Genomic DNA, 23,458 nt, shown 5'->3' on the forward strand with positions numbered 1-23,458 from the left:
TCAAGACTGCCTCAAGGACTTAAAAACGTGGATGACCTTACATTTTTTTATGTTAAACACGACCAAAACTGAAGTTATTGTACTTGGCCCGAAGAATCTACGAAACAAATTATCTAAAGATATATTAACTATGGATGGCATTAATTTGGCCTCCAGTGAGACTGTAAGGAATCGTGGTGTTATATTTGATCAGGATTTATCCCACATAAAATCAATTTCAAGGACCGCCTACTTCCATCTACGTAACATTGCAAAAATCAGGCATATCTTGCCTCAAAACGATGCAGAGAAACTAGTCCATGCATTTGTTACTTCAAGGCTGGATTATTGTAACTCCTTATTATCAGGGTGTACCAAGAAGTTAGTCAAGTCGCTTCAGCTGATTCAAAATGCTGCAGCTCGTGTACTAACCAGAGTTAGGAAAAGGGACCACATTACTCCTGTTCTGGCTGCCTTACACTGGCTCCCTATAGAACACAGGATATAATTTAAAATTCTTCTTCTCGCCTACAAAGCCCTTAATGGGCAGGCGCCATCTTACCTTAAAGGACTCATTATACCCTACTGTCCTACTAGGGCATTGCGTTCCAAGAATGCAGGGTTGTTGGTTGTTCCTAGAGTCTCTAAAAGTACAATGGGAGCCAGAGCCTTTTCTTATCAAGTTCCACTTTTGTGGAATCAGCTTCCAGTTTGTGTTCGGACGGCAGACACCCTATCCGTTTTTAAGAGTGCGCTTAAGACCTTCCTTTTTGATAAAGCTCATAGTTCGGGCTGATTAGATTCAGCCCCTAGTTTTGCTGATATAGGCTTAGTTTGTCGGGGGACATCTTACTTCTTCCTTCTCTCTGTCTATACCTGTGTACTCTCATGTTCCGATTAACCCAGCTTCCCCAAATGTCTTTCTTTTTGGTGTCTATATACGCCGGGATCCGGAGTCATGGATGATCCTGCGGTCCTGTGTCATGGATCGCGAGTCCTGGATCTTGAGTCGTGGCTGTGGTCCTGGATCATAAGTCCTGGATGGATATCCTCGTGGATTCATCTTCCTATTATACACACATGCATTTCCAAACATTTGGACTACCTATGTTGCAAATGTATTATCTTTTCAATTTACACATGGCATCTATTGCACGTCTGTCCGTCCTGGGAGAGGGATCCCTTCTCTGTTGCTCTCCCTGAGGTTTCTCCCATTTTTCCGTTTAAACTGTGGGTTTTCTCTGGAAGTTTTTCCTTGTACGATGTGAGGGTCTAAGGACAGAGGGTGTCGTATTGTCATACTGATATTCTGTACAAACTGTGAAGTCCACTGAGACAAATGTAACATTTGTGATATTGGGCTATATAAATAAACATTGATTGATTGATTGATTGATCGAACGGAGTGTTATGAATGAGAACTATAGGTTACTTACGTAACCCCAGTTCTCAGAGTAACATGAATTGAGATGTCTCACCAGACGGCCCTCCTTGCTATGGTGAAGCGAGAAGAGGTGCTTATTTTGAATGACGAATGCGACGTAGCGCAAGCTACTTATAGGGGGTGGATTCCCTGACGTTCACGTCAAGATCACCTGCCAATCAGGATTGGCGTATGTGAGATTGATGCTTCTGTTTGCTCCGCGATGAGGCGCATCCCATGGTGAGACATCTCACTTCATGTTACTCTGAGAACTGGGGTTACGTAAGTAACCTATAGACAAGGACTATTTAAACATGAGGGAATTGGAAACAGGTGGAAACAATCAGGGGCGGGGCAGACGCTGACGATGGCGGAAAAACACCCAAAGTGAGGAAGTAACAGGACCTGAAAGGAAAGACAAGAGGTAAGTACAAAATAAAACAGGAAATGGTAAAACGAAACATGACATGAAACATGGGAACTTGACTAGAGATGACCGACATAAAATAGACAGACAAGACGTGAAGTAACAAGAAAACCTGACTCTACATAGAAACCTGACTAGACTTGGAATTACATACCTGACTAAACATGAAATGACAGACATAAAACAAACACCACTAACACAATTGACGAGACACCACACAGCATTAATATATACCCACATGCCAACTAAGGTCAGAAGAGCTTTATTTAACAGCTGATCTTATGTTTGTGACCCCTCCTGTTGTTAATTGATAACATTACATTAATTGATAAGCCTGAAATGGTAAATGGACTGTACTTATATAGCGCTTTATCCAGTCTTTAAGACCCCTCAAAGCACTTTACATACTACATGTCATTCACCCATTCATACAGAGCAGTGTACCTTACTCTAGGACCTAACATTCACACACATTCACACACCGTTGGCCATGCCATCGGGAGCAACTCAGGGTTAAGTATCTTGCCCAAGGATACATCGACATGTTGACTGCATGGGCTGGGATCGAACCCACAACCTTCTTGTTGAAAGACGACCACACTCCCTCACAGCCAAAGTCGCCCTGTACAAATACATATAATATGAAACATGCACTTGTCAAGGTGGCACAAGACAAAGGGAGACAAGGACTATTTAAACCATTTATAGCCTCGGCGGGCTCTGTGATTGCACTTCTCCACTCTGCTCTACGCGCGCCTGGTCCTCTACTCCAGATGAGTGACATATCGGGCCTCCCTCATGTATTTGTCCGGTTGCCGATGGCTCCCCTCCACATAGCAAGTCCTCGTCGTCCTCTCCATCTCCTCCAACATCCCTCCTGTCTGTTTTTTCTCTCCCGCTACTCCATCGCTATCAGAACCAGACGGCCTACTTGGCTCCGAGGCCCCGCGGCCGGCACCGCTAACGCTCGGTACAGAACTCATCTGTCCTTCCTCCTCATCCCTGCCTACAGGTTTAAAATAACCTGTAAGCTTCGGCATTTTTTGTAATAGCTGCTTGTCTCTAAACTACTTTTCCCTCAACAATTTCCTTTTCCGAGCGCCACTCTCAAACTTTTTCTTCTCAAACTTTTTCTCCTAAACAACCTTCATCTGTCACTGAGTCACTCGCAATTTGAATACGTCACATGTGAAACATATTCTCATTCTGATTGGCTGTTAAGTGGTGCCCACTGACTGTTTCGGAGTCATCATTTTTGAGAAAAATCTCTGGAAACAATCGATCTGATTGATTAGCGGAGCAAATGATCAAAAATACTATGGAGGGAAGATATTTTCATTTGGATTACTGGTCTGGGGAAAGCTCACAAGTGTGTGTGTATACGTGTGTGTTTGTGTATTTTTGCGTTTGTGTGTATTGTGTTTGTTTCCCGGGGAAAACACTCACGAGAAACACCGGCTGTTGTTATGCCTGCAGTGAAGTCAAGTTACTCCGTTCTCCGCTTGTAATTATACCGTTAAAAGCTTCAAAGTTGTATTTATCATCTGAATTTGCCGAAACAAGTTTAATATTCTGAAAGCCAAGACTTTGTTTATTTGAAACCAGATAAAAACAAACTGTAAAGGACCCTGCCGTGTTATCTATGATTACTATGCCATACATTCATAATGTCAGCAGAGGGAGGGGAACAGCAGAACAGCAGAGTGGCGAGGGAGAGCTGTCTTCTTCCCTTTACATGCTTCAAAAATGTATTTATCGTGTGATTTTGGAAATAAAAGTTTCATATTCTGAAAGCCAAGACTTTGTTTATTTAAAATGTTTTAAAAAACATCCGAAATAAACACATTATTATTATTTTTTTTATTGGCTCATGATAGGCCCCCGATCTCCGTAGGGCCCGTGCATTAAGGCGACCCTGCATAATGTCCTAACCTGTTCTGCTACTGGTCTCTCCCGTTTGAGGCCTCTTTAGGGTACCAGCCGCCCCTGTTCCCTGAAGAGGAAAGAGAACTAGCAGTCCCCTCGGTCCAGCAGCATGTTCGTCGTTGTCAGAAGATTTGGAGAAACACTCGCTCTGCTCTCCTCCTGACTTCAGCTCGGAACCAACGGTCAGCCAACCGCCACAGACAAGCTACCCCTCCTCTGTGAGGATCTACTTCCTCCTTCTTTTCCTTCTGCTGTGTCTGTTTTGTCTGTTTGTCTGTGTGTCTGTCTTCCTGGCTGGGCGTGGCTGACCTACATTCTGATTCCCGCCAACTCACCCCCGCTGCTGTTGTTCATCTCACTGATTGCCACTATTCACCAGTGGCGAGCCGCCAGGGCCCTCTAGGCCCTCTATGAGGGCCTAAGATATTCTACAAAATAATATTTAAAAACATTAAAAAATATATTTTTTTTTTAATATATTTTTTTTGTTGTTTTATTTTTCATTAGTTTTACCAAAATAACTTGATTTAATTGTATTTAAAATAACATTTCCAAAGAAATAAATCCTTTGAATCTGCCTATTCAGTTTATGTTGGAATGTGAAGGGTTAAATGAAAGAAGCTCGTCTCTGCGAGTACTGTGAAGAGAGGAGCTGTTGGACGTCCAGGCGGTCCAGCTATGAATTCAAAGAGGGCCCAGCTATAGTAACTGAACGAGAGAGTAATGTCAAATGACAGTACAATTGACCAATCATATCTTCCCTCTAAATGGGTGGGTGTTATTATCGAGGACTTTATGACAAGTTCCGCCCGCTGTGAAACTTTTTTCTTGTTTCCATAGCAACAACAACTTCCTGTCAACAGCGTTGACTCGCCTTCAAAATAAAAGCATGCCAAATTACACTTAAGACATACAACTGCAACGAAAGTAACAAACACAATGCAATATCCTTTTCAATTTCAAAGGACACAAATAGAGTTATTTACAGGTGTTGTTTTGTGTGGTAGAGGGTCGCTTTCATTGATGCGTTTTGCACCCCGGGCAACTCAACTCTTTGCCAGTGTTGTGGACAAAATAAAGCCCTTTTTTGACACTTCACCACTGTCTCAGTTTTAGTGCTTGCATAGCGGGTTCTCATCTCCAGTCACTTCTCGGGAAGCCTAACAGAAGAACTGGCCAACAATGAACCCTGCAAGCACTGGAGCGGATCCCGCCACAGTCCATCATTCCCTGTCTAGTCAGGTCTCCCTTCTGGGTCAACACGACCAGCTCATTCGGGCGTTAGTCAAGAGCAATCAATCCATGGCTCATCATGTCTCTGAGTTAGCTTGCCAGATCTCAGCTCTAACTACATCGGCTGCAGTTTCTCATACCACTCCCAATCCAGTAATTCCTTCACCACTGTCTCAGTTTTAGTGCTTGCATAGCGGGTTCTCATCTCCAGTCACCTCTCGGGAAGCCTAACCGGAACTACCCCTAGTGGAAAAGCAAAAAAAAGCGGGCCAGACCAAACTAAAATGCCCAGTCTTTCAATTCTAATAAAAACAGGATAAGGTAAATCTACCTACATATGACAAAACAATCAAGGACAATAGACACAGGACAAACATATGGATTCAATTAAAACAATGCTGACAAACAGGGTAGGATTTTCACGGTGGCCATGATGGCCATCGCCGTCGTTGCCCCTCGGCCTGGCCCGCGAGGCCCCACAAACAATTGCACGTACTACAGCCACCATGTTCTGTTAAAATCTCGAAGTTGCTTTAAAAGCGTAAGAGCAGTGGTCTGGTCTCTGAACTGCATTATATATTCTCGTTCTGTTAGGAACCTTGACTCAATAGTATGAAGAATCAAATGCACAACCCAGAGACATCTGGCTTCATGGAACGACGAACAAGAAGAGCTGGCAACTGACAAGGGGAGACCGGACAATTTATACATGAGGTAAGTGGGCACAGGTGGAAACAATCAGGGGCGGGGCAGACGCTGACAATGGCGGGAAAAAGAACCAAGGCAGGAAGTAAAGGGACCTGGAATGAGACATGGTAAGTACAACATAAAACAGGAAGTGGAACATAAACTAAACTAACATGAAACATGAACATGATAATCACAAACATGACAAAACTAACATATTTGACGGGACACAACATAAGGACTATGGCATTGGCCCAGTGGCGACTGGTCATTACCCTGTTAAACCCCGAGCCTGTTTTTCAGGTTTCAGGCTCGAAAATGACATTCCCAGAACAAATGACCATATCTTCCCTTCTAAAAGGGTTAAATTAATAATCTTTTTTCTCAAAGTAATGATACACCTGTCAGTTGGATGTAGAAAAGTCAGATTCAATCTAGATGTTTTTTATTTTAAAGAAAATTCAGATTGAACATGGTAAAAAACTGTAAATGATAGTGTCCGTCCAAAACATATGTTGTACTTATAGTGAAAACTAACCTTGGATGATGGGTTAGTAGACCAAAAGCTTTAGGAATCCAAAGTACAACATATAATAAGTACCCTGTATCAAGATTGATGCAAAACAAGTAATATTTGACCTTTAGACAGATTTAGCAAAAAAAAAACTCTTCTGGGGCCATTTGGGTGGATTTTTCATATCTCTGGCTCCCCCTGCTGGATTTTGACATGTGACATCTCTTTCTAACCGTCAGAGCCAATGGAATCGAGGGGAACTCCCACATAGTCCTAATTGGTCATGTGTGTGTGTTAGGCTGCTGCATTGCCAAGACCGGAAGCAGCAGCCACCCTGGTGCCTACCATTAGCAGCTAACTTTTGCTCTGCGATTTTTACATAAAAATTGAATTATGGATTATAAATAATTCAAATTATTGCCCATGAACTTTATCAACCTGTGGATTAACCGATTCAGCCGCGTTTTTTCTCGTTTTAAAGCCATTGAAAACGTATTTTGATCAGATTAACAGCTACGGTGAGACGATCTCCCTAGAAGCTACGTAAAGGTACGTGTTGTGATGTCTGTCTTTGCTTCCCCTGTCGCAAGTTAGGATCACTCAATGATGATACTATATACCTAAATAATCTGTGGAACCTCAGCTTTAATCGGATATCTTGTATGTGCAGCTACGATAAGTAATAAGGGTACTTTTATCTTGAGTTCTGTGCCAATGTCCGTTAGCATTTTTTGCTAAGGGGTCATTTAGATGCTTCTTATGAGACTTGTGTTTGGTTTTGGTAAGAATGGTTTATATCGTCAGTTAGCTGAGATTATTTCAGTTAATCTGGTATAACACATTAATAGGTTCTTAAATATTAAGATCCCCTGAGACACAGTGTCCTGAAAAAAATAAACCAGGGTCCCCGCCGGCGGGGACCTTGGGGCTTAACAGGGGGCACAGCCCCACTTAGTGTCAGCAGAAAGTATTAAAAATAATGATTACAACAAAATACAAAATTAAATAAACATATATATAAAATATATTTTAAGATCATGTTTAACACTAGAACCAATTATTTTGCCGATTTCTTCAATCTGACTTCATATTGACAATTTGTAACAACATAGGGTGCTACATAACACACTTTCAGGAAAAGTCACGGACTGGGACACTTTAATATGTTATTGAAAAAAAGTTACATACAATAAAAAACAGCTCAGGGTCAAATTGACCCCGTTGGAGGTTCTAGTGTTAATCATCTGATTTGTCTGTACATTGCTGTTTTAGTCTGTGTTCTTCTAATTAGTGTCTACAGTGTGTGCCTATTGAGCTGTTTAGAGCCATGTGGGACAAAACCCGATTATGCCCCTCCCTCTCACTGTCTAAGTGAACGGTGACTGTAAAAACTACACTGCGCATGCTCAGAGTATTGTCCTATTTAATGTGTGTGGCAAAACATAATGACCATAGGGTCAGTGAGCTGCCATCCCCACCATACGTCATCTCACATCATTCAGAGCTGATTGGCTGTAAGTACGTGTGCCGCGAAAAGTGTGGTGTGTGAAGAGGAGACAAGAGACAAAACCCGGAAGTAAGCTGCGCATCGTTTCCCTCCACAAAAAGCAATGAGATTTCTCCATAGGATTTTAGAAAATAGCTTGAAATAAGATCTGTGGGAAACGTACCTGTTAGATAAATGCACGTTTTGTTCAACCGTATAATATCCACATGTCTACCCTACTTTTATAATATTTGAATCATAAATCTATCGATCAGTTTTATCAGTCAACTTTTGAAACTACAAGAAGATAAGGAGGACTTTTACAAAAAAGTTATAGAGATTTTTGTCCAGAAGGATAGGCAAATGGACTTCATCTTCAAGTCAAGGTAAGACCACAATTTTATTGAAAATGGGATGTTGTGGGAGAGAACAATTCAATATTTAAATGATAAAATTACATTTTTTGGGTATCCTTTTGTTGAACTGTCTGTTTAAAATTAATCGAAGCATCAGACTAAAAAGGTTTTTGAAAATAATATTATATTTTGATTTAGGTCAAAATATAATATGTGTAAACCTGAAGAGTCAGTGTCTCACCAGCCATGAACCTCACAGCATGTCACTGCAGAAGCTTATAGACATCTAAGTTTTTTGTGCCCCACCACTTTTGTACATATAGAAACGCCACTGCATAGGCCTATATGATGATAATGTTTTACATTATTGAGCTTGAAAAAGTGATTTGTTTTCAATGTCATTCGTGTGTTTTTCTTATCAGAAAGTGAAGTTATTTATTTGTAAGCTCCAAATCCAAAATGTTCCCTTAATGGCCTTTGTGCCCTGGCATGTGGCCTTCCTGCCCTAAAAGAAATGGTGACACCAAAGGCCAAATGGCCTTGCTCCTAAAATGACGAAATTCTAAGCCTGCTGACAAAGTAATGGTAAATCCCGATTAGAAGCAGACGGTCAATGTATGTTTTGGGTCAGTGTATGTTTTGGTCATTGGATTTTCTTTTCACAAATGGATATTCAAAAACCAAAAACGACTGGATATTTGATTTTCATTTTCTACTTCTCAAAACAAAAAATAAAATCACTAGAAAACAGAAACAAAAAAACTACCGTTTTTTCAGATTCTGCTACTGGAAGTTGTCTTTCAAAATAAGAGCGCAGATAAGGACGGTCAATCCGTGTATCTACGGTCAATTTGTTTTCACAACGAAAACAGCCAAGTAACATATTGAGCCCAGAAAATGAATGTTATTAAGGGCTGTAAATATCAATCAATCAATCAATCAATCAATCAATCAATGTTTATTTATATAGCCCAATATCACAAATGTTACATTTGTCTCAGTGGACTTCACAGTTTGTACAGAATATCAGTATGACAATACGACACCCTCTGTCCTTAGACCCTCACATCGTACAAGGAAAAACTTCCAGAGAAAACCCACAGTTTAAAGGGAAAAATGGGAGAAACCTCAGGGAGAGCAACAGAGGGATCCCTCTCCCAGGACGGACAGACGTGCAACAGATGCCGTGTGTAAATTGAAAAGATAATACATTTGCAACATAGGTAGTCCAAATGTTTGGAAATGCATGTGTGTATAATAGGAAGATGAATCCATGAGGATATCCATCCAGGACTTATGATCCAGGACCACAGCCACGACTCAAGATCCAGGACTCGCGATCCATGACACAGGACCGCAGGATCATCCATTACTCCGGATCCCAGCGTATATAGACACCAAAAAGAAAGACATTTGGGGAAGCTGGGTTAATCGGAACATGAGAGTACACAGGTATAGACAGAGAGAAGGAAGAAGTAAGATGTCCCCCGACAAACTAAGCCTATATCAGCAAAACTAGGGGCTGAATCTAATCAGCCCTAACTATAAGCTTTATCAAAAAGGAAGGTCTTAAGCGCACTCTTAAAAACAGATAGGGTGTCTGCGCCCGAACACAAACTGGAAGCTGATTCCACAAAAGTGGAGCTTGATAAGAAAAGGCTCTGGCTCCCATTGTACTTTTAGAGACTCTAGGAACCACCAACAACCCTGCATTCTTGGAACGCAATGCCCTAGTAGGACAGTAGGGTACAATGAGTTCTTCAAGGTAAGATGTCGCCTGCCCATTAAGGGCTTTGTAGGCGAGAAGAAGAATTTTAAATGATATCCTGTGTTCTATAGGGAGCCAGTGTAAGGCAGCCAGAACAGGAGTAATGTGGTCCCTTTTCCTAACTCTGGTTAGTACACGAGCTGCAGCATTTTGAATCAACTGAAGCGACTTGACTGACTTCTTTGTACACCCTGATAATAAGGAGTTACAATAATCCAGCCTTGAAGTAACAAATGCATGGACTAGTTTCTCTGCATCGTTTTGAGGCAAGATATGCCTGATTTTTGCAATGTTACGTAGATGGAAGTAGGCGGTCCTTGAAATTGATTTTATGTGGGTGTTAAAGGATAAATCCTGATCAAATATAACACCAAGATTCCTTACAGTCTCACTGGAGGCCAAATTAATGCCATACATAGTTAGTATATCTTTAGATAATTTGTTTCGTAGATTCTTCGGGCCAAGTACAATAACTTCAGTTTTGGTCGTGTTTAACATCAAAAAATGTAAGGTCATCCACGTTTTTAAATCCTTGAGGCAGTCTTGAATTTTATTTAGATGATTAATTTCATCAGGCTTGATTGATAAATATAGTTGAGTATCATCCGCATAACAATGAAAGTTTACAGAATGATTCCTTATAATATTGTCTAACGGAAGCATATACAGGACTGTCTCAGAAAATTAGAATATTGTGATACAGTTCTTTATTTTCTGTAATGCAATTAAAAAAACAAAAATGTCATACATTCTGGATTCATTACAAATCAACTGAAATATTGCAAGCCTTTTATTATTTTAATATTGCTGATTATGGCATACAGCTTAAGAAAACTCAAAAATCCTATCTCAAAAAATTGGAATAGTTCCTCAGACCAAGTAAAAAAAAAAGATTTATAACAGCAAAACACAATCAAACATTTGAAAATGTCCATTAATGCACTCAGTACTTGGTTGGGAATCCTTTTGCACGGATTACTGCATCAATGCGGCGTGGCATGGAGGCAATCAGCCTGTGGCATTGCTGAGGTGTTATGGATGCCCAGGATGCTTCAATAGCGGCCTTTAGCTCATTAGCATTGTTGGGTCTGGTGTCTTTCAGCTTCTTCTTCACAATACCCCACATATTCTCTATGGGGTTCAGGTCAGGGGAATTTGCAGGCCAATCGAGGACAGTAATGCCATGGTCAGTACACCAGTTACTGGTGGTTTTGGCACTGTGGGCAGGTGCCAGATCATGCTGGAAAATGAATTCCTCATCTCCATAGAGCTTTTCAGCAGACGGAAGCATGTAGTGCTCTAAAATCTCTTGGTACACAGCTGCATTTACTCTGGGCTTGATGAAACACAGTGGACCAACACCAGCAGCTGACATGGCTCCCCAAACCATCGCTGACTGTGGGAACTTCACACTGGATTTCAAGCAACTTGGATTTTGCTCCTCTCCAGCCTTTCTCCAGACTCTGGCGCCTTGACTTCCAAATGAAATACAAAACTTGCTTTCGTCTGAAAAGAGGACTTTGGACCACTGTGCAACTGTCCAGTGCTTCTTTTCCTTAGCCCAAGTCAGACGCCTCTTCCGTTGTCTTGAGTTCAGAAGTGGCTTGACCATGGGAATACGGCTATTGTAGCCCATTTCCCGGACACGTCTGTGAACAGTGACTTTTGATACTTGGACTCCAGCTTCAGTCCACTGTCTTTGAAGCTCCCCCAAATTCTGGAAGCGACTCTTCTTCACAATGCTGTTAAGGCTGCGGTCATCTCTCTTGGTTGTGCAGCATTTCCTGCCACATTTCCCCCTTCCAACAGACTTTTTGTGGATGTGCTTTGAAACTGCACTCTGTGAACAGCTTGCTCTTTGAGAAATTTCTTTTTGTGTCTTACCCTCCTGATGGAGGGTGTCAATGACGGTCCTCTGGACAGCAGTCAGATCAGCAGTCTTCCCCATACTTGTGATTTAGTTTACTGAACCAAGCTGAGTGTTTTTCAAGGCTCAGGAAACCCTTGCAGGTGTTTCGAGTTAATTAGACGATTCAAGTGATTCGTTGAACACCCTACTAGTATACCTTTTCATGATATTCTAATATTTAGAGATAGGATATTTGAGTTTTCTTAAGCTGTATGCCATAATCAGCAATATTAAAATAATAAAAGGCTTGCAATATTTCAGTTGATTTGTAATGAATCTAGAATGTATGACATTTTTGTTTTTTTAATTGCATTACAGAAAATAAAGAACTTTATCACAATATTCTAATTTTCTGAGACAGTCCTGTATAGTGTGAACAAAATAGGTCCAAGCACTGAGCCCTGTGGAACTCCATGGCTAACTTTGGTTTGCATGGAAGATTCATCGTTGAAACGTACAAACTGAGAGCGTTCAGATAGATAGGACCTAAACCAGCCTAAAGCAGTTCACTGTATGCCAACTAAGTGCTCTAGTCTTTGCAATAGGATATCATGGTCGATAGTATCAAATGCAGCACTAAGATCGAGCAAGACAAGAATAGAGACAAGTCCCTTGTCTGAGGCTATTAGAATGTCATTTGTGACTTTAACCAGAGCTGTCTCTGTGCTATGTTGTGTTCTAAAGCCAGACTGAAAATCTTCAAATAAATCATAGTTTTTTAAGTAATCACACAGCTGTTTTGCGACTGCTTTCTCAAGAATGTTTGAGAGGAACGGAAGATTAGAAATAGGTCTATAATTGGCTAAATCCTCTGGTTCGAGGTTGTGCTTTTTAAGAAGCGGTTTTATCACTGCTACTTTGAATGATTGTGGAACATAGCCTGATAATAAAGACATATTCATAATATTTAATAAAGAAGTGCTAATTAATGGAAAAACTTATTTTAACAGCTTAGTTGGAATCGGGTCTAAGATACACGTTGATGGTTTAGAAGAGAGAATCATTGAATTTAATTGTTCAAGGTTTATGGCTGAAAAGCATTCTAGTTTACTATCTAGTGTCGTATTAGAACTTACGTTTCCGGGAGCTGTTGATAATACTATACTGGTCAAAGGCAAGAGGTCATTGATTTTGTTTCTAAGAGTAACAATTTTATCGTTAAAAAAGCACATAAAATCATTACTACTGAGTGCTTTGGGAATATAAGGCTCAGTCGAGCTGTGGCTCTCTGTCAGCCTGGCTACAGTGCTGAAAAGAAATCTTGCATTATTCTTATTCTCATCTATTAATGAAGAGTAGTAGGCTGCTCTCGCTTTACGCAGTGCTTTCTTATATTCATTGAGAGTAATATGCCAAATTAAACGAGATTCTTCAAGTTTAGTGGAACGCCATATCCTTTCAAGTTGTCTCGACTTTTGCTTTATTTTGCGGGTTACGGCATTATACCATGGAGCTAATCTATGTTGTTTTATGTTCTTCTTTTTCAAAGGAGCAACAGAGTCTAATTTTATTCGCAGCGCATCTGTAGCACTATCAACAACATGATCAATGTGGGGTGGTGTACATTTTGTATAAGTTTCCTCCCTTACATTCAGACATGCTATCGAGTTAAGTATTGGTGGAATCTCTTCCTTAAATTTGGCTATAGCACTAACAGATAGGTTTCTGCTGCAGGAGCTTTTGGCTAATGCTTTGTAGTCTAGTAACAGTACTTCAAAAGTTACTAAGAAATGGTCGGATAAAGCAGGATTATGCGGTTCGACTAATAGTTGCTCAAGTTCAATACCATAAGTCAGAACAAGGTCAAGAGTGTGATTATAGCAGTGGGTTGGTTTATTTACACTCTGACAGAAACCAACAGAATCTAATATAGAGTTAAATGCAACAGTAAGGCTATTTTTATCATCGTCAACATGAATATTAAAGTCACCTACGATAATTACTTTATCTGTTTTAAGTACCAAAGTTGATAAAAACTCAGAGAATTCTGATAAGAATTCTGAATAAGGACCTGGTGCACGGTACACTGTAACAAATAAGATTGGCTGCAAAGTTTTCCAGGTCGGATGCGTAAGACTAAAAATGAGGCTTTCAAAGGAGGTATAATTTAATTTTTGTTTAGTATTGATAAGTAAACTTGAGTCAAAGATTGCTGCAACTCCACCTCCTCGGCCCGTGCCTCGGGCAATATGAGTATTGATATGGCTGGGTGGAGTGGCCTCATTTATGCTGACATATTCTTCATGTCTTAACCAAGTTTCAGTGAGACAGCATATATCAATATTATAATCTGATATTAAATCATTTACCAGTATTGCTTTAGATGCTAGAGATCTTATGTTTAAGAGGCCACATTTAATCTTCCTGTTTTGTTGCACTGTAGTAGTTGTTACATTTAATTTTATTAGGTTATTATGTATGATACCTCTATTAGGTTTTACCTTAAATTGTCCTTGGGCAGACACACACACCGTTAATATTGGGTATTTTATTGGGTTCGGGATTCCTATGGATGACTGCCTAGGAGAGAGCGCAGAGAAGCGTGTAAGACTGTGACTCTGCCTCCTGGTCTCAACTCCAGTTTGTCATGGATTAAGTCCACAAAGCCCTGAAATGTTTGCCGAAATGAGATTTGCACCTTCCACATTAGGATGAATGCCGTCTCTCTTAATCAGACCAGGTTTTCCCCAGAAGGCTGTCCAATTATTTACGAAGCCCACATTGTTTGCTGGGCACCACCAAGACAACCAGCGCTGAAACGATGACATGCGGCTATATAGGTCATCATTGATCAGATTGGGGAGGGGACCAGAGAAGATTACGGTGTCCGAAATTGTTTTAGCATAACTACACACCGACGCCACATTAAGTTTGGTGCATTCTGATTGGCGTAAACGAACATCATTACCACCGACGTGAATAACAATCCTACTGTATTTACGTTTATTTTTAGCAAGCAGTCTAAGATGCGCCTCAACGTCGCCCGCTCTGGCCCCCGGAATGCATGTGAATGTGGACGCTTCGGTCTCTAAATTCACGTGTCTCATAATAGAGCTACCAATAACCAGAGTTGGCTTCTCAGCGGGTGTCTCGCTGAGTGGGGAATATCTGTTAGATACGTGAACGGGTTGGTGGGGACCTGCGGGTTTCGCGTTATGCCCCTTCTGAACAGTCACCCAATCTCCCTGCTGCTCGGGAGTTGCCGGGGGACGGCTAAGAGGAGCTACCTTTTGCCGGTCCGCACCGGCTAACATGGGCTTTAATGTAGCTGAGTTATTTTCTAAGATGCGGAGCCGGGCTTCTATGGCTATGATTCCCGCCTCCAACCTAACAACTATACTACATTTAACACATGTATCGGTACCAGTAAAGGAGGTAGGGAAGTAACCAAACATGAGACAGTTAGAGCAGGAAATAGCACCCAAGGGTGGGGAAAGAGCCATGGCTAGCTATCAAGCTAAAGTAGCTACCGTTAGCAAACCCGAAAAGAGTGTAGGCAACTGTGGAGTTACAGTCGCTAAGAGAAGGAGAGTTTGTGAGTGCTTAAGCTGTAGTAACGTGTGATTACAACGTCAGGCAGTTGCCGTGATCAAGAGTTTTAAAACAATCGATTAAGTTAAGATAATAAGCTATCAGCAACAGAACAGGCACACGGGATACCCGGAGATGACAACAACAACCGGAAGTTACAACATGCTTACCGCAATAGTGGTCCGTGCAGAATAACAGTGTCTAACTATGGGAAATCGATGTCTCACTATGGGAAATCGTAACTCCCGTATTGCCAGACGAGCTTATCTCGAAAGTCACCAAGACCAACCAGAACCATACAGTTACATCTCTAACTCAGCAGGGGGCCCAGCACTGCTCGAGACGTCTAGCCTGTAAAAGCGGACAAAAGTGAGCGGCGAGGACCAGCTCGCTGATGCACAAATGTCTTGAATGGAAACACCCTTGAACAAAGCCCAGGATGTAGCCATACCACGAGTCGAGTGAGCACGCAAACCCGAAGGTGCCTGCAAACCCTGACTCGTATAGGCCAAAGCAATTGCCTCCACAATCCAGTGGGAGAGCCGTTGCTTGGTAACAGGCCTGCCCTTCTGAGGGTTAGCCCAGGACACAAATAGTTGGTCATTATGACGAAACTTCTTTGATCTATCCATATAAGTGCGTAAAGCACGGACTGGACACAGCAAATTCGGCTGCTATTCCCAGGAGCGACACAGCGGCGGAGGAAATGCTTCAATGTCAATTGGAGTACATGAACCCAATACCTTAGGTACAAAGGCAAGGTTGGGCTTCAGTAACACCCTAGTATGCCCTGGGGCAAACTGGGTGCATGAAGGATGCACAGACAGCGCATGAATGTCACTGACACGTTTGGCGGAAGCCAGGGCCAGTAGAAGCACTGTCTTGAGTGACAGGTGCTTCATGTCAGCTTCTTCCAGGGGTTCAAATGGAGCTCGAGTGAGTCCATCTAAAACCACTGTCAAGTCCCATAAGGGCACAAGCGACCTGGAGACCGGGAGGAGCCTGTGAGCTCCCTTCATACAACGGCAGACCAGGGGATGCTGGCTGGCCGTCTTACCCTCAAAGCCCACATGGTATGCGGCAATAGCAGCCAAGTACACTTTGATCGTGGAGAAACCTCTGTGCTTATCAACCAGATCCTGTAGAAATGATAAAATCACTCCAACAGGACACTGAAAGGAAGTGTGCCTCTTTTGAAGACACCACTCCTCAAACACCCTCCACGTATAGTCATAGAGAGACCTGGTGGAGGAGGCTCTCGCACACTGAATAGTGGTTATCACCTCTTGCGGGAGACCCACTGTACTTAAATTGCACCACTCACGGGCCAAGCCCAAAGGGACATGCACTCCGGGTGTGGGTGAAAGACAGTCCCCCCCGCCTGAGACAATATGTCTCTGCGCAAGGGGAGCTGCCACGGCTGACCGTGCAGCAACTGATAAATCTCCGTCTGCCAGTACATTGCAGGCCAGTGCGGAGCTATCAGGATCATTGTGTGGCGCTGTTCCCTCACTCTAGCCAGAGCTTGGGGTATCAGGGTCAGGGGTGGAAATGCGTACAGGAGGACCGGGGGCCACTCGTGTGCGAACGCGTCCACGCCTAACGGTGCGTTTCGATCGCGCATTGAGAAGAAAAGCTGACAGTGAGCATTTTCTTTTGATGCGAACAGATCTACCATGGCTTGGCCGTAACGCACCCACAGCTGGCTCACAATCGTTGGATGTAGAGTCCAGTCTGCATATAGTGGTACACCTCTGGACAGTAAGTCTGCCCCGAGGTTCAATACCCCTGGTACGTGCGTCGCTCTCAGAGAGAGGAGACGGCCGCAGCTCCACAAGATCAGTTTGCGTGCCAGCATGTGTAACTGGAGAGAGCGCAAACCCCATTGTCGGTTTATATACGACACTGTGGTCGTATTGTCTGTCCTCACGAGGACATGGTGTCCTCTGAGAAAAGGCAGGAAGCTTTTCAGGGTGAGAAACACCGCTAGAAGCTCCAGGTAATTTATGTGCGCCCGCTGGCGGTCTCTGCTCCAGAGACCCCTCACCGGGCGACCCTCGTAAATACCTCCCCAGCCTGTCGGACATGCGTCCGTGGTGACTATCCTCCGTAGAAGGACAGTTCCCATCGGTACGCCTCGTACTAGAAAAGTCGGGTGTAGCCAGTGGCGCAGTGCCCTTAAGCAACTCGCCGTAACCATCACCTGCCGCGCGCCATGACGCGCGGGGTCCAGTTTTAGAGCAGCTACCCAGCGCTGAAACTCTCTCATGTGTAAGCGTCCCAGTCGTATTACCAGAATGGCTGACGCCATGAGCCCCAGTAACCGGAGGCATGATCTGAAGGGAACATGTTTGCGCAGCCGGAAATGAGCGAGACAAGCTCTGAAGCTTTCACTCTTCTCCCCGACAAGCGTTTTTTCTTTCATTTTTTCGAGCTGCGCCCTTGGCCTGAGGCCTGGATGGGTCAGCGGAAAATGCTTTATAAGAGAAAACGGAACAATATTGTGACAACATGTGTATTGGTGCACTTGAGGATGGCGTTGAGGCATCTTTCGGAGCAGCGGGAACACATCTGGAGCTGGGGAACCGTGGACTTCCAGCTCTGTCACAGGGGCGAGAAGAGGGGGGTGTCAGACCGGCCGCTTCTTCTTCCTCGCCTGCTGGCCGAAAATCTGGGTTGGCGGTGCCTGGGCTGCAGCCGGAACCGGAGATTTTCTAGGCCAGTTTGTCCTCGTCTACTGCCTGGGCTGGGGACTCTGGGCGGACTGTGACCTCTGCAGCTTGGGTATCTTGAACCGAGCTGCTGGGGCGGCCTGGGTGAAGGACTGCCGCCGTGGAGGGAGCGGCTGGCCCCGTCTTCCTTCTTTTTTGGACTTGCATCTATTCTGCATGGAAGCTAGCGCAGATCCAAAAATTCCCTCGGGAACGATGGGCATGTCCAGCACATCCTCTCGTTCCCGGTCTGGGAGGTTGGTGAGGTTGAGCCATCTCGCTCTTTCCTGCACCACCATAATTCCCATAGCCTTGCCCGTGGCCTGGACGGTGCAGCGTTGAACACGGAGACAGATGTCTGTGATCGCGGCTATCTCGTCCAGTACTGCCGGTCCAAGGTTGCTTGAGATTTCCTCGCAAAGCTCCGCTTGGTATGCGGTTAGCAGCGAGGAAATGTTCAATGACCTGGCGGACAACGCTGCGGCTTTGTAGGACCGTTCAGTCATGGTTGACTGGAACCGGTCCACCTCCGCCGGCAGCGTGTAGTTCCTGCTCGGTGCAGACACCGTCCTCGGGAGGAGGTGAGCTGCCACCAGCGGTTCCATCGGCGGCATGCGGAGTAGGCCGAGCTTCTCCATGCCGTCGCAGTCTAGGGAGGAGGAACCCTGGATCGGGGTCTTGTTGCTGAAGGGCCGGTCTCTCCACGAGACCGACACTTCTTCCAACATCTCCGGAAAGACTGGTAGGAGTTGCCTCTTTGTCCTCGTTGTTTGGGGCAAATTCTTGCCCTCGTAATGGGATCTGGAGGTCTCCTTGGCCATTTCAGGCCATGGGATGTCCAGTCTGGCTGCGGCACGCTGACACACGGCCTGCAGGTCCATACTTAGACAGGGCGAAGCTGGTTTGCTATCGCCCCCGCGAGCAGTCATCGCTCCCGGCGTCGCAGCCTAAGCCGATGACATGAAGATGTTGTCTTCCTGCTCGTCAGATTCGGACAGGAGGAATCCCGAGGCGTCCTCGTCATCCTCCGTATAATCCAACTCTAGGACGTCTTCTGTGGGCTGGACCATCGTGAGGTCCAGCCGGGAGCTCCAGCTTGGTATAGCGTGGGGCTCCGCTCGCACGTCCCTCGCTGCTGCCGAGTCCCAGCCTGATACGGCGCGGGACTCCGGTTCTGCAGCGGCTACCACTGATGAGCCCCAGACCGACACAGTGCGGGGCTCCATCTCTGTGGAGGACGCCCTCATGTCATGATTTCCATCCGGTAAATCAGGGGACATGAGGGGGTTCTGACTCGACAGGCTAGCTTGGCGAGCTAGCCGTCGGCGGAGGCTCCTCGTGGTGAAACGAGCACAATGCCCGCATGAGCCGGGGTTGTCGATAGCCTCCTGGGCATGTTGCAGCCCGAGGCAGGACGAGCAGACCTGGTGTGCGTCTGTGTCCGAAATCTTTGACCCACAGCCGCAAAGCCGAGCCTCCGATTCCCTGGCTCCTCTGGTGTGAGGGAGAGACGTGTCCATCTTGTTCGCCATTATGGCGACGTAGGAAGGACGCGCTCGTAGCAGGTGCGTTAGCCGAGAAAAAAATCCTCTCCAACCTGTCGTTAATCTGGGGAAAAGACGACGGTGTAAGATTTATTCCCGAAGAATATTAACTGGTGTGTTAATATTTGTACTTAATCCTATTCTTCTCTGGTGGAGAAGAAAGAAAAAAGCGTCCTCGCTAGCGTGGTGTCGGTAGCGAGGAGGGTAAGCTAGCAACAGGTGTGCAGCTAGCTTAAATCAAAACCTTACCTTTTCGATTTCCGAAGAAAAAACAAAAAAGGTTGAGGTCAAATGTGGCACTAACTGGTGTGTTAGTACCTACAATCTTCTCTTCGAAGAATATCTAAGGGTAGCTCGCTAGCGTCCGTCGACCAAATTTAGCTAGGATAGCTTGGTTCCGTCTGTGGACAGTTAAGCTGCGCGGCTGCCGATAAAGAGATGTGCTCTGAAACGAGAAGAGGTGTTTGAATGACGCATGCAACGTAGCGCAAGCTACTTATAGGGGGTCGATTCCCTGACGCTGACGTCAAGATCACCTGCCAATCAGGATTGGCGTATGTGAGATTGATGCTTCTGTTTGCTCCGCGATGAGGCGCATCCCATAGTGAGACATCGAACGAAGTGTTATGAATGAGAACTCCCTTTGTCTTGTGCCAGTTCGTCTTGTTTCAGTGTGCGTCTATGTCCAGAGACCCAGCGTTAAAACCAGAGAGGAGAGTTACCAGAGAGGAGAGTTTTGTTTGTTTGAAATCAAGAAGTTTTGTTTTGTCCTCGCAAGAATGATTTTTTGTTAAAACTTTGTTTTATTTTTCTCATTAAAATATGAGTTGTCGCATTTGAGTCCAGTATTTTTGTACCCCGTTCTAACATGCTGCCCATTATGGGCAAAAGCAATTTTCACCCATTTTTTTATTATGTTTTAAATTTGAGTGTTTCCTATCCCCTAAACCTCCAGGGATGTACACAGTTTAATACTGGCAACTTCTTATTATGGGAAATACGAAAACGTCTTTTAAAACTACAACTGCCAGTAGAGACGTGCCATAGATAGAGAACATGTTGCGAAAAACAATCGCCAGCATGTGTAGTTCTGGGGACGGGGTGGGGGAGGGGGGGACGCGGTGGACCCGTTCAAATCCAGTTTTGGACAGTCTGCCGTGGTTCCATCCCATTTCAAGTGCTGTTCGACGCTCGGCGTAACCCTCGGAGCACACTCTCCAATCACAGAGCTTGAGGACTATCACAGGGTTTGTCAAGCGAAGCGGAGAGAATACTTACTGCCGGGAGTAATATTCTCTAAAGCAGCAGTTTTCAAAGTGTGGGTAGGTGAGCCTCCCCTCAGAGAACATAAGAACAGCCGCACCCCCCCTCCCAATTATTATTGCTGTTATTATTATTATTATTATTATTATTATTATTATTATTATTATTATTGTTGTTGTTGCCATAATGCAGGGGTATTCAATTGCATTTCAAAGAGGTCCAGTAAGAGAAAATGTAATTAAATGCTCTGTTTTCGCTGTCTACCTTCCGCCATTTTAAATTACTCCGACTGTTTCTCTCCTCTTGTCGTGTCTCTGTGTGTGTTTGAATCTATCGTGCTGACTGCACCGATTTGATTGGCTGAGTAGCGTCACCTCCTTAAAACATTAAACAATAACTTTTTTAAACCTTTTTATTTTTATGTTTTAAACATATTGTATAAAACTCCCCCACTACTTGGACTATTCCTTGCACCCCTCTAGAATAAGCCCGAATGGTCTCAACCATATTGCATCAGTAACGTGCACTTGTTATTATAACAAGATCGCAAGGACGCTGGTAGCGATCGGAAAATTGAGTGTTGTTCAGTTTGTGTGTTGTGGAACATGCGTGTCCGTGCATGAAAATATACCACACACCCAATTACAATTGCATGTTCAATTCACTACCCTGCAAGTTAATACAGTTGTTAAAGTTGGAACAGCCTGTGGACAGCCGTTCTTCCTTGCATGTCAGTCGCCGACACCTTCTTACAGAGGACAGGCACATCTAGCTGCAGCACGACCCGTATATTTCCGCACGCCGTGTTCTCAAGACATATTTTTTTTAACATTTTCAACATGGTGGATAAATCCTTATATGCTCCCGGTAACACACTGAACGTCAACTTTGCCTCCTTATTACACTCACCCCTACTTTAGTGGGAACAATGAGTCTACGTCTTTGATGCACAGAGGAATAAACGCAGATCATCCTCTGGCTGCAGCCTTGACCGGTACTTGCTTTTGATCAAAGTCAATGCGGAAAACCTGCACTCACACAGGTAGGTGGAGGTGAAGGGAATGAGCACTTTTACAGCCTTTTTGGCGAGGTGGGGGAACTCGGTCTCCACAGACAGCCACAAGTGGGCAAGTGTCACTTTACTCGTCTTTTTCTCGTTCTTTTGTGTCTCACGCTGCGCCTCCCCTGAAGCTCTCTGGCGCCCGCCAGGGGAGGCGCGCCTCACACTTTGAAAACCGCTGCTCTCAAGCAAATGAGCTGCTCCGACCCTCGGTCCTGACGGACTCCAACTTGTGTTTATTAATGAAACAAATAAATAAACACAAGGATAATTATGTGTTATTGTTGAGTAAATGGAGAATTGCACAGTGTTAAATATGTTCGTTATTCTCGCGTCCAGGAGAGAAGCTTTAAAATTAGACTAAATGGAGTCTCTGAGAAGATTCAAATGGGATACTTTAATTAAAAAAGGCGCGGTAGTGTTACAGACAGAATATTGTTCAGGCAGAAAACAGCTGTGATCTGGCTCTCATGAGCAAGAGAAGAGAGAGAATACCTCGTCCGGTGCTGTTATATATCCTCTGCTGGCTCCTCCCCGCCAGCCGGCTCGCCTCGTCTCTAATGTCCGTTGTTGCATTTAAACAGAGGATTGGTACTTTTCTCATTCAACATATGCTTAACACGCCTTTTCTCCTAATATTCTCTTTCATCACTTTTCATGTAACACATTCTAAACGCTGTAATCAATACTCTAAAAAATACAGAAAATACTTCACGGCTGGTTTGGTTTCCGGTCATTCCGGATGTTGTCACATGCTACTCTCGTCTGTAATCAATAATGTATTCAAATAAACTGTACCTTCATTTAATATTCAGCATGGTAGTATCTCGACATCTATAGTTGTAGTGTTAAATCAGTAGGTTTCGGTTTGCACCACTCCATGTCATTTCGCTACTAAATTCACCTCTTTAGGAAATCGTATATTAGCCACATGCTAAATCCTAACCGGAGATGAAGGATTTTCAGAATAAAAGCTTAACTGGTTGTGCACGAGAATTTCATGTTTTTTCAGTATAAATCAGCATTTTAACTGATGGCATGTTTAAACTGAATTATGCCATAAAACATTGATTTTAATTTCTAACAACAGGGAAAAATAACGTAGGCTATCTATGCCACAATTTTAGATGTAGATTTTGTTAAACTAATACGTTTGAGCTGTGGACCAACACTATACATTGACGGGGAAGGGGGTAGCAATAAAGATAACACCATTAAACAGTTACACAACATAACAGAAATAATATCGATAGCAGCGTCCCTAGCAACAAGTAACAAGTAGTTAATAATAATAATAAAAGACATAAAGAAAAAGGCATTTCAAACAGCTGTTTTTTTTTTCAGGACACTGTGTCTCTCAGGCGATCTTAATATTTAAGAACCTATTAATGTGTTATACCAGATTAACGGAAATAATCTCAGCTAACTGACGATATAAACCATTCTTACCAAAACAAAACACAAGTCTCATAAAAAGCATCTAAATGACCCCTTAGCGAAAAATGCTAACGGACATTGGCACAGAACTCAAGATAAAAGTACCCTTATTACTTATCGTAGCTGCACATACAAGATATCCGATTAAAGCTGAGGTTCCACAGATTATTTAAGTATATAGTATCATCACTGAGTGATCCGAAC

The sequence above is a fragment of the Notothenia rossii genome, assembly GCF_949606895.1.
Source record: "Notothenia rossii genome assembly, chromosome: 1".
Taxonomy (NCBI): domain Eukaryota; kingdom Metazoa; phylum Chordata; class Actinopteri; order Perciformes; family Nototheniidae; genus Notothenia; species Notothenia rossii.